Below are 11,907 nucleotides of genomic sequence, written 5' to 3'. Positions count from 1 at the left end.
ATAGACATCCATATGTCAAGATGCTTTGAGCACCTACTGTGTGCAGGGCACTGTCGTGTACATCATCCCATGTAACCCCTGCAAGGGATCTGTAGTTGGGCCCGCATCCCACCGTGGAGATGAGTAAGCCGAGAGGTTCATCGCTTGATCGAGGCTGCACAGCTGGTAAATTGCTGAGCTGGGGTCTGAACGCATTTGGGTTTGCCCTTGACCCCACGGGCTTTCCGCTGCTGTGCCCTGCCTCTCAGGGAGCCATCTGCCTCGGCTCTCTGCTGCCGCAGCCCTGGTTGCAGCCTGAGGTCCTGGAGGCGCGCCAGGACGCCCTCCCTGGGGTGCTGACGTTCATCCCTTCTCCTCATCCTCTGCCCAGGCTGCAGGTGGCATCTGGATGGGGGTTGGTTGCCTAGCAACGTGGATGCAGATTCTGCCCTGAGCCAAGGGAACCATCTCTTCAGAGTCTTGGCTGCGGGAACTTCGAGGAGAACGGCCCCAGGAGGGCCTGAGGGAGCCGGGGCCTGGAATGAGTGGGGAGGGCAGGAACGGCTATGCCCCTGGGGGGGCTGGAGATGGGGGCTCGCCTCAAGGGGAAGACTCAGCTTCAGGGGACAGGGAAAGGGAGCCAGGAGACCCGGGTCAATCATATGATCTTATTATTGTGATTATTATTGTTATTTCTTGAGCCCCAGCTGTGGGCGAGGCACTGGGCTAGGTGCCGTACAGTCCGTCATCCTCCCCAGGCTCCATGCAGTAGGTTGCTACTATTACGCCCCTTTTACAGACTGGGAACCGGGCTCAGAGAGGTTAATTGACTGGTCGTGCAACCGGAAAGTGGGGAAGCTGGGATTGGAACCCAAGCCTCCCTGACACCCAAGCTCGGCCCCCATCACAGCTCTGGCTGGGCACTTGGTGCAGAACGTCCACCATGTGGCTCCCAAGGCCCTGTGTGGCCTGCTCCACTCTCCCTGTCACTCTGTTTGCTCCAGAAATACCATCCTGGCTTCATTTCCTCGAACAGTCCAACCTCCTTCCAGCCACAGGGCCTTTGTTCTTGCTGTTCCCTCTGCCTGAGATGCTCTTCCATCCACTCTCTTCACTTGGTTTCCTCCTACTCGTCCTTCTGGTCTCCAGTGGAACATCACTTCCTTCGCTTCTGTCACTGATCCAAGCCTCGTGCTTGGGTGCCTCCCGATGCCAGGGAAACGTTAGGAAACAGCACACACGTAACACCAGCCCTCTCGGAGCTTAGGGGCTGGTGGAAGAGGCAATCAATGAACAGACAGCCAGGGAGATGGAGTCGCAAACTCCACTCCCCGGAAACACTCCTGACTGCCCTGCCCTTCGGCCAGAGAAGACCAGGAAACTCTCTAGATGTACTCACGGTCTTCCACCGCGCTTGGCCCACTGATAATTAATCAATGACTGTATAATTATTTATTCCACGCTGGTCTCCTCTCCTGGGCTGTGGGTTCTATGAGACTAGGGGCTGTGAGCTACATCGTGGTGGTGGGTATCATTATGATCTCCATCTTGGAGCTGAGGAAACTGAGGCACAGAGATATAAGCAACTTGCCCAAGGTCACACAGCTAGTCACTAGCGGAACCGGGATTTGAACCCTTGGCTCCAGGGTTCATGTTTTCAATCAGTGGGTTTATGTAGGTTAGGAAGAGAGGAAGGAAGAACTGAGACCCACACCAGGGGTACGCATCAGTGCTCGTCTTCCGCGGCCAGCCAGCTCTCGCACGAAGCCGTCTGTTTTGGAGCTGCGCCCAGCCTCCCGGGTCCCCGCCTTGCCTGCAGCTGTGTGGCACCCCAGGGTTGCACAGCAGGCTGGCAAGCTCCTTGTGTAACGTGCCACCCGCCAGCTAGCTTTGGGCCGCGGGGAGGGAGAAGAAGGCAGCTTTGAATGTCAGGGGGGCCTTTTGAGATCGACATTCCAACCTCTGCTTCTTAGCTGGGCAAACTGGGGTCTCAAGGGTATGCTCTCCCAGCACCTGAATCCAGCCCCGGGTTCTAGAAGGTACCCAGTTACTCTGCCCCGGTGTTCCAGAGGGTGCATTCTCACAAGAATAACCCAGCCTTTCTGCGACCTGCTGTTCTCACATCAAGGAAGGATTCTGGCCCGAGACCCCCAGGGAACAGCGTGTGCGAGGCTGGGGCCAGGGTACAGAAGTCTGGCGCTGAGCAGACACCACGAGCCCAGCAGTGTGCTGAGAATTTCACATGGATCCACGCCCACACGAGCATACAGTGAAGGAGATCTTATTGTTTCCGGTTGACATAACTTTGTTCCCTTTCTTAACAGCTGCATGACCTTGGGCAAGTCCCTTCCTGTTTCGCAGCTTCCATTTCTATTTGACATTAGAAAGATGAAGGGACTTGCCCAAAGTCACACGCTAGTAAGAGGGAAAGCCAAGTTTGTCCATCCACAAAAATTTCCTGAGTCCTTAATTTACGAGAACTTATTACTATTTGGGGGCGGGGAGGGGGCAGAGCTGATTAAGACTCCACTTCTGCTCTCAAGAAGATTGCCCGCTGGAGAAAGCATAGCAAATGTGCTTTTTTTCTTAACAGATTGCCTGAATCGTTTGGTAATGTCTGTTCCCCTGGGTCACTGCCGCCTGGATCTGTGGGGAGAGTGCCAGGATTGATTAGTAATGTCTGTCACAGCATCATATCTGGAGAACTAAACGTCTGCCGTGTGTGGAGTGGAAGACCCCAGAGGCAGAGTTTGGGATGGATTTTGAGGCAACCAGACAGAGCTGCTGAGAGCAAAGTGGGGGTCTGCGTGGAGCTCTGCAGGCACAGGGGAAGGAGTCAGGGAGACAACCCTTTGCACTTCAGGGAAAACTGTGGAGGTGGGAGATATGCCCTGAAGGGAAAGGAGTGGCCTGGCTGTGAAGACACGTGCGGTGTAGCAGCTATCCAGACTGGAGGACGAAAAGAGACTCTGAGTTCAAATCCTGGCTCAGTCACTTATTGAATGTGTGCCCTGGGACATATCCTTTGACCTCTCTGAACCTCAGTTTTCTCTTCTGTGGAACGAGGCGGTTATTGGAATGACTGCTGAGTGCTTACTTTTGCAGTAGTGAACCCTGACAACAACGACCCGGGGAGGTTGTGCTGTCAGTGCCACTCCGCAGGACCCTGGGGCGGCATCACTCAGTAGTCTGGGTTAGTGGTGTCACTCATGCACCAGCATGAACGGTGTCTCCTGGAGTTGTACGACATGGCAGCCTGGAGGAGGAAACAGAGGCCCAGAGAGGTTAAGCACTTGTCCAAGTCACACAGCTGGCACATGGAAGAGGTGGGATTTGAGCTCAGGTCTGTCTGACTCCACAGCCTGTTACCGCCATACCCTCCTGCCCGCCCCCAATTTGCCAAATCTGGAAAGAGTTCACCCATGGCTGAACTTTGGGAGCTTGCTTAAGCTGTGTACCTTCCCCACGTGGATTTCCCTGCAGGGACACGTAGCAAATGAACTCACGCCTATGACAAGCCTGAGCGTTGCGCCTGGTGCACAGTGGAGGCAGCTCAGTGCCGTGAGGAAGGGGGGTTCTGGGAGATGGAGCCCCGCTCTGCAGCCAAGTGAGAGATGGTGACCCTAAGAGAGAGGGGGCAGCTGCAGCATTTTTTTTCTTTTTTTTTTTTTTTGAGGAAGATTAACCCTGAGCTGACATCCGCTGCCAATCCTCCTCTTTTTGCTGAGGAAGACTGGCCCTGAGCTAACGTCCGTGCCCATCTTCCTCTGCTTTATATGTGGGACGCCTGCCACAGCATGGCTTGCCAAGCGGTGCCATGTCCGCACCCGGGATCCGAACTGGCAAACCCCGGGCCACCAAAGCAGAATGTGTGAACTTAACCACTGCACCACCGGGCTGGCCCAAGCTGCAGTATTTTCAATGAAAGGGGAGCAGATGAGTCTGTGGGCCTGGGGTAAAGAGGTGAAGGGGGCTGGGAAACGAGATTTGGGGTGAGAGTGATGCTCTGCCCTCAAAGGGGCTGCTGGTGTTTCCGTCTCTGGGTGTATCTCTCAGTTAGGGTCCCGCACGAGACCCAGGGTGACTGAGGAGCCTTAATGAAGGGACAAGTAACAGAGCTATGGGCAGGGAGAGGGAACCAGCAGGGGACGGTCACACTCCTGGGACTGTTGGGAGCAGGGAGTCGCGGTCCTGAAGGAGCGAGGGCAAAGGCGGTTCTGGAATCTGGCCAGAGCTGCAGCCTGGAGACCGAGCCGGGCTGACGGTGGAGGGGTGCAGCCCCCGCTGGCCAGGCCGCCTGCCTCCAGACGGCAGCCCCCAAACCTCGTGGACTGGGAGTGGACAAGCGATGAACCTCCAAAGGGGACTGGGGACGTTTTTACAAGAAAGCAGGGAAACTCGCCACACGGTCAGCACGCAGCCCTGACCGGATGACCTCGGAACATTCTGGGTGCTCTCAAGTGCCGTAATTTGATGACCATTGACCTGAGCAGCTTCTATTTTCTGGCATCTCCAATTATGTGGCATTTGGTAGAAATTTCAAATGATGCAAATCCAGGGCAGGGTGGGCAGCTGGGGGTGCCAAGGGGTGCGTGTTTGCAGCCCACCTCAGCCGGCCTCCGTGTTCGAGCCAGAGCAGCTCCCAGATGGTGAGAAGCACACGGTCCCCCGACCCCCTGCTGTCCTTGGTCAGCGCAGCCTCAGGAGCAGGCACGCATGAGCGGATTTTGGGGTCATAGCAGGTAATCCGGTCAGGCCAGGCTGAAACAGGTGACCCGCCTGTCCGCCCCATCCTGAGCCCCTGGATAAGGGGATTAACACAAGTCTCTTGGAGGGGAGGACATTTTCAAGACAGCCTGGGACCCAAGAAGTGGAAGTTGGACTAAGGGACCCCAAGCTTGCTCGCTGGGACCCTTTAGAAAAGCTGCCATTGGGGTTGAGACCCTCCGGATGCAGGGGCAGAAAACAGGGAGCTCAGACGGGCCTGGGGGACCAGAAATAGAAAGTTGGAGCGGGGGCTGGTTGACCTGGGGGTGCATTCCCTTCTCAGGGGCAGTTAAGACCCAGTGTTGGCTGATGGTTACCAGATGGAGCCAGACGGGACGGCCCTGCCTCGTGCTCGCTGTGTGACGTTGGACAAGTCACATCCCTGCTCTGTGCCTCAGTTTCCTCATCTGTGAAATCGGACAATGATAGGATCCTCCCCACAGGGCATCGGCAGATGCCTAGAACTGTGCCTGGTGTGGAGTGAAAAGCACTTTATATAAATGTTTGTTAAATAAATAGGTAATAAGAATGGAGGTCCTTTGTTGCCCGATCTTCCAATCTTTTAAGGGAAGTAAATCTGGAAATCCAAATTTTAGTAGTCGTCTTAGTGGCAACACTCAGTCAGCTCAGAAACTCCTTAAATGCTGACACAACATGAAGTAGAGCCTTTATCACTCCCCTTTAACAGATGGGGAAATTGAGGTACAGCGAGGTCACATGACTTGCCCTAAATCTACACACCAGTGAGTGGTAGCAGGGGGAAGTAGGGTGACCAGCTGTTGGGGTTTTAGCTCTGGAAGTCCCACGTCCCAGGAAGTGCTCAGGCCGGGAAAGCCAGCCACTGCTCTGACCACCCTTCATCCACACCCCCTCAGTCTGGCCCCAGCAGCCTGCTCTTAGCCACTGAACTCTACTTCCCCCTGTGCGAATGCTCCTGATCTCTAAATGTTGGCCGCTGTGGGCCGCCGTGCAATCCCTGAAAGACCCTGACTTTCCGTGGCATCAGACTTCCGCTGGTTAGGGAGACGCGCCTCGGTTTTCCCATCGGTGGAGTGGAGGAAGGATAGCACAGACCTCACCAGGCGGTGAGGATTAAGTGCGTTCCCACGTGTGAGGACTGAGAACCGTGCCTCGCACACAGAAAGTCCCGCATAAATGTTTGTGTGTATTGTTCTTGTTGTTAGACATACACAGTCTCAAGACCCACTCAGACTTCCTGGGTCTGAATCTCCTGGTTTGGGGTCTGGACATCTGTTATTATTATTGTTGTTGTTGTTAATACCAAGTTCCCCAGGCAACCAGGTTTGGGAGTCAGGAACCCTGGGGTCAAGTCTGAGTTCTGCAAGTAATGCACTGTGTGACCTTGAACAAGTTTCTTTGCCTCTCTGTGCCTCACTTTTTCCTTCTTGCCAAGTATCTGTGGTCCAGCCTCTCTCAGAGAGTTAATGTTGAGGGGTTTAGAGGCTTCTAGAACCTCTTAGGAAGGGAAGGCATTTGATATAAGGCAGGTGAGGAGGTAAAGAGGGAGGGAGGAAGCCGCACATTGTATGTGGAGGGGACCTGAGATTCGGGCTTGGGGCTAGGCTGCCGGGTCATTGGGAGAGTCTATGCTGCGCTGCTGCGTAACAAATAGCCCCACTACCCCAGTGGCTGAAACACGCGTTTGTTTCTCACTCCCGCTCCACGTGTCGCTATTCAGCTGCTGTCTCTCAGCTCCCAAGCTGCCGTCTCCCCTCTGCTCCGTGAGGCTGGGGCTGGGACCCTGCCAGCCACGTTCCTGTGTGGTCAGCTGCTCCTGGCAGGCTCTGCCAATAGCGGGCAGCTGGAGGAAAGAGAAGAGGCTTGCTCCTTCCTTCTGTTGTCCTGGTCACTGTCAACCGAGAAACAGTTCTGCATCCCGGCAGGGGCCTTGGTTCTAGTCTCTGTTTTTTACACACACCTTGGAACCAGCCTCGTTGTGGCCCCTCAGAGGTGACAACAGGGGCCGGGCAGCCCACTGAGAGGTCTGGCTCCCAGCTCCGAGCAGGCTCTCCTCCAAGGCTCTGTGTTCTGACACTCCAACCTCTACCTTTGTCCACCGGCCCTGGGGACAGTGGCTGCTTCCTGCAGTTAGCGCCGTCTCACGCTCTCCTCCGTCTTTTCTGTCTCCAGCACCGGTCCTAATTCTCTCTGCTGAGCGGCTGCCATGCTGTCCATTTTCCTGTCAGCTGCCCTGACCGGTACTCCCCACCCCACAGTGGAGCAGGGGCCCTGCTCACTCTCAGACCCAAGTTGAGGGAGCAGCCGTGGCCTGGAGGTTGCCAGGCATCATGGCAGAGAGGAGAGCCTGGCCAATCACAAACCAGCTCTTCGAGCTTCCGCTTGCAGGTGACATGTCACTTCTGTCCACATTTCATTGGCCAAACAAGTCACGTCACCACCTCTGAGCCCAACAAGGGATGGGTGGTGAATATTTGTAACCAGTAGTACAATCTGCCCATGTGCCTTGGAGAGACCCAGAAACCATACTCTGCTGTCCTTTCTGATGTCAACCCTAATCAGGTCCCTAACTCGACTTTCCTGAATAATAACAACAAGCAAGTCATGGTGCCTTCGCTCTGTGCTTAGCCTAAGCACCGATTCAGAGAGTCCAGGAGGCGGGCAGCTGGTACTCCTATTTTTCAAACAACAGGCTGAGGCTCCAAGAGGGGAGCTGACTTGCCTGAGGCTGCAGAGCTGTTAGAGGCAAAGCCAAGACTCGCACCAGAGTCTGTCAGACAGGGGCCCATATCGTTCACCTCTGTGCTCTGTGGGGTGCCCTTCTTGCTCTCATTCTGGACACCTGATGGGGGGGACAAGGAAGAGCAGGTATTTCACCTGGCTCTGCTGCTTTAACTGGCAACTCCCACCTCCCACTCAAGCTTGCAGGTTCTGTGCAGGGTGGCCCGGTGCTGGAACCCTCGCTGCGCCTGCCCGTGAGCCCGCTCCCCTGCCTGCTGTTTCCACAGCTGGCCCCGCGCCGGCTCTCACCGTCCAGCTCCTCTGCCCTGCACCATGCTCAGCCCCAGCCCGGCTCCAAGAGCATTCCCAGGAGTGGAGAGAAAGCCCAGGGCTCAGGATCCCACAAGTCTGAGCTCTCCCAGGGCTCTGTCACCTCTCAGCACAGAGGACACGGGGCTGTGCTTGGGGCATTGGCCATGTGAGCCTTTCCCCCACAGACTTGACTTCCACAATTAGAATATAAGCCCTCAGGGCCAGCCCTGTGGCCCAGTGGTTGAGTTTGGCGCACTCCGCTTCAGTGGCCTGGGTTTGGTTCCCAGGTGTAGACCTACACTACTCATCAGCCATGCTGTGGTGGCAACGCACATACAAAATAGAGGAAGATTGGCACAGCTGTCAGCTCAGGGACAATATTCCTCAGCAAAAAGAGGAGAATTGGCAAGAGATGTTAGCTCAGGGCCAATCTTCCTCACCAAAAAGAAAGAAAGAAAGAAAGAATATGAGCCCTTAGAGGTGTGAACTGTGTCTCTTTGGTACCTTCTGCACAATATTGGTGACAGCTGATGCCCTCTGACACCCCAGGCACTAGGCACCTTGTTAGGGGCCCATTTTAAGTGTACCCAGGATTTGTTTTAATCAGGTGTGGTGAGACACACAGCGAGGGACATGACCATCATGAAGGAAGAAGTGTATACTCTCAGATCCCTGGAAACACGAGGCACAGCACACTGCGGTTGTTTAGGAAGAACCCGCTTCTCCTCTTGTGTTTCTTCTTTTCTCTCACACTCATAACACTTCCGACGCCAGATGTGGGGGGTTCCCCCCACCAAGCCATTCTCTGTGACACCAGCTGGGTGCCCTACAACCGAACTCGATTCTGACACTGTCTACCCAGAGACAGCGTCACATCCCACAGGTTAAGGGCTCAGTCCCAGAGACCGCCCCACTTCAGATGCCAGTCCCCAGCAGCAGGCCCCCAGGCTCCCCGAAATTTGGCTACAAGTCAGGGTCCCAGGACCTCCTCCCCCCTCAGTGGTCTGCTGGAACAGCTCGCAGAACTCGGGGACACGCTGACCTGTGTTTCCCACTTGTTATCTGACAAGGATGTAACTCGGGGCCAGCCGGGTGGAGGAGCTGCCACGGGGCGGTGCTGAGGAAGGGGCGAGCAGCTGCTGGCTCCCCCCACCCCCAGCACCCCACCCCTCCCCCGCCCCCCCGCCCCCGCAGCTCCTCCTCGTGTTCACAGCCCGGAGGCCCCTTGAACGCCACACGCTGGGGACTTCTGTGGAGGTCATTAACTCCATCTCCAGCCCCTCCCCTCTCTGGAGGGGGGAGCTGAAAGTTCCAAGCGTCTAACCACGGCTTGGTCTTTCTGGTGACCAGCCCCCATAAAGGAGCCCACCCAGGGTCCCCTCATTAGGACAGAAGATACCCCCTCTCCCCTGGAAACGCCAAGGGTTTTGTAGGAACTCTGTGTCAGGAACTGGGATCAAAGACCACACATTAGAACAAAAGATGCTCCTGGTGCTCCTCTCACTGAGGAAATCCTGGGGGACTGAGAAGCCCATGCCAGGAACTGGGGCAGAGACCGTGTCTGTATTTTCTATGATCCACAGGGGGCCGCGCGGGAGCACGGGGCAGAGAGGAGGCAGAGGGAGAGGGCACAACAGGGGCTCATTCGAGTAATCCCGGCAGGCTCTGGGGTGCAGGTGCTGTCCCCGGGTGTCGGGTACCCGGCCCTGGGCCATTAGCGCAGAGGAGAGTGGCTGGGAGCGAAGAGCTTGGGAAAGGAGGCCGGTAGGGGCGTGGGCGTCAGGCCCGCCGGTCTGCCTGTGACCAGAATGCTCCCAGGCGAGCCGTCTTCTCTCTCGAGGAATTAGTCACCTTGGGAGGAGCCGTCCCTTCCAGGGTCAGTAAGGCCCCAAGATGTCAGCATCCGAAAAGAAAGGCTTGCTCAATACCGCCCTCCAAGGAGGCTCTCACTGGATGCTTCCCGCACATCTGTCGTGTCAGCAGCCAGGAACAGACTGACTCCCAGAGGCTTAAGCAAAAAGAGGTTCGACTCAGTCTGACCTCGCAGTCTGCTGACATGTGGGTGATGCCTCCCCATCGAGACCCAGGAAGCTGCCTCGGCTCCAGGCAGGAAAGCCCGCACAGTAGGGTCCCAGCAAGGAGGACGGGGTCTCCGTTATCTGCTGCTGTGGACCAACCATGCCGAAACCGGGCGGCTACGACAGCGAGTTATTTTTCCTTACACTTCTGCGCGTTGACGTGACTACAGCGGGGTGGCTTTTCCGTCCCACATGGCGCTGGCCGGGGCCAGCCCCTGAACTGCATGCAGCTGGCAGCGGGACGAGGCTGGAAGGCCGTGGAAAGCTTCACTCCCGTGTCCAGGCCTTCGTGTCCTCCACGTGGCCTCAGCGTGGGCCTCCTCCCAGCATGGGTCTCAGAGGAATCAGACAGCCGACACGGAGTCCGGCTTCCGGGGCAGACGCGGAGGCCGCCAGGGGCCTGCAGCTGGCGCAGCGTCCCTTCTGCGGCCTTCTGTCAGTGAAAGCAAGTGGAGGCAGCTCCAACACAGGGGGGTGTTTAAAGTCGGTCAGCTCTTATCCCCAATAAAAGTAAGAAGAGGAACGAAGGAAGGAGAGAGCAGATATGGGGAGGCAAACGGCAGCGTCTGCCACGTTGAAGCTTCAATTTCCCGCCTGACAGGGACAACCTCCCCTGGAGCAGCCGAGCGAGCGGGGCGTCAGGGTGACGTCGCGGCATCCGGAGCCTTCTCTTCCCGCTCGCTCTCTCCCAGCTCAGCCTGCTGCACCTGTACACGGCCTCCCGGTGGGCGTGGGACCGGGACAGGGGCAGGAAGAGAGCACATACGGGGCGGGGGGAGGGCCCAGTTCCCTACTGTGGATGCAAGCATTTGGCACTGCTCCCGATGCCAAATTGAAATTAATGCTGGCTTTCCTCCCAGGCTGGTCCCCATCCTCCCTGGGGGGCAGAGACCCTGCAGCATCGAACCCAGGAAGGTCACTTGCTTGTCACAGGGGACGGCGGCAGAGGGCCCGTGACAGTCAGGGCCCCAGAGGAAAACTGGATCTGACCAGATGGGTCAAGAGACTTTAAAGAAGGGACTTCCCTCAGAGTGTGGGCAGGGTCAGGGCAGCAGAAGAGGGAGCTCAGGCACTGAGAGCCCAGCGACAGAGGAACGCTGTTACTGCAGTCGGGGTGGGAAGGGGCGGGGGCGGAAGCAGTGTGACCGAGGCCCAGCGAGGGCAGGAGCAGGGAGACGGCCGTCTGGGCAGAAGCTGAGCTGTGGGGTCAGCAGCCACCACCAGGCACTATGGCCACGCAAAGAGGGACTCTGGAAGGAATATCCCCTCTCTCCACCTTCTGACCTCCCGCCGGCCCTCTGGGCAGCGAAACCCACCTGGAGGCCAGAAGGTGAGGGAGCCCAGGGGCAAGGTGGACCACACCCTCTGCTTCTGGGGACTTGGGGCAGGCAGAGACGGGCCGAGAATGAATCGGGACAGGGTGGGCAAAATGACACCGGTGTGGCATGCATATGCTCAGGAGATGCGGTTACTTTGATAACAACTTTTCAATACTCCAGAATGTTCCGTATATGCATAATACGTGCACACCTAATAGATACGCCACTGTTTACTTAGCAAATCCTTCTCCCGTTCATCTCTGTAGAGAGTGTTTTATTGAAGTACGACACATACACACATGTATAAAGGGTACCTGTCAAGTGATAGGAATCAGTTTGATGAATTTTCACGAGTTTATCCCTGTAAGCAGATCAAGAAACAGAAGGGGCCCGGCACCCTGGCAGCCGGGTCCCCACCCGTCATCCCTACTCCGACGCCCCTCCCCCAGACCACCTGTGCTCTGACCTCCAACAGACCAGGGCCGGGCTCCTCAGTCTTGCACTTGACGTCAGTGACGTCCTCAGCAGGAGCTTTTCCCAGTCTGCCTTCTCTCACTCCACGTGTTATTTTCTTCATCTTGACTTATTTCCATTTGCCCCTGTAGAGATAACGTTCCAAAGGGCATCTTTGTGTCTACGGTTTGTTTCTTTTTTGCCTTTATTTTCTTAGGGTGAATCTCCAGATTGAGGTTTCCCGGGTTGAAAGGTGTCAATGTTTCTATTGTCTTGCTGTCTGTGGCCACATTACTTTC

Source organism: Equus przewalskii, chromosome 7 (genome assembly GCF_037783145.1).
Source record: "Equus przewalskii isolate Varuska chromosome 7, EquPr2, whole genome shotgun sequence".
NCBI lineage: Eukaryota > Metazoa > Chordata > Mammalia > Perissodactyla > Equidae > Equus > Equus przewalskii.
Note: the sequence above shows the minus strand (reverse complement) of the source record.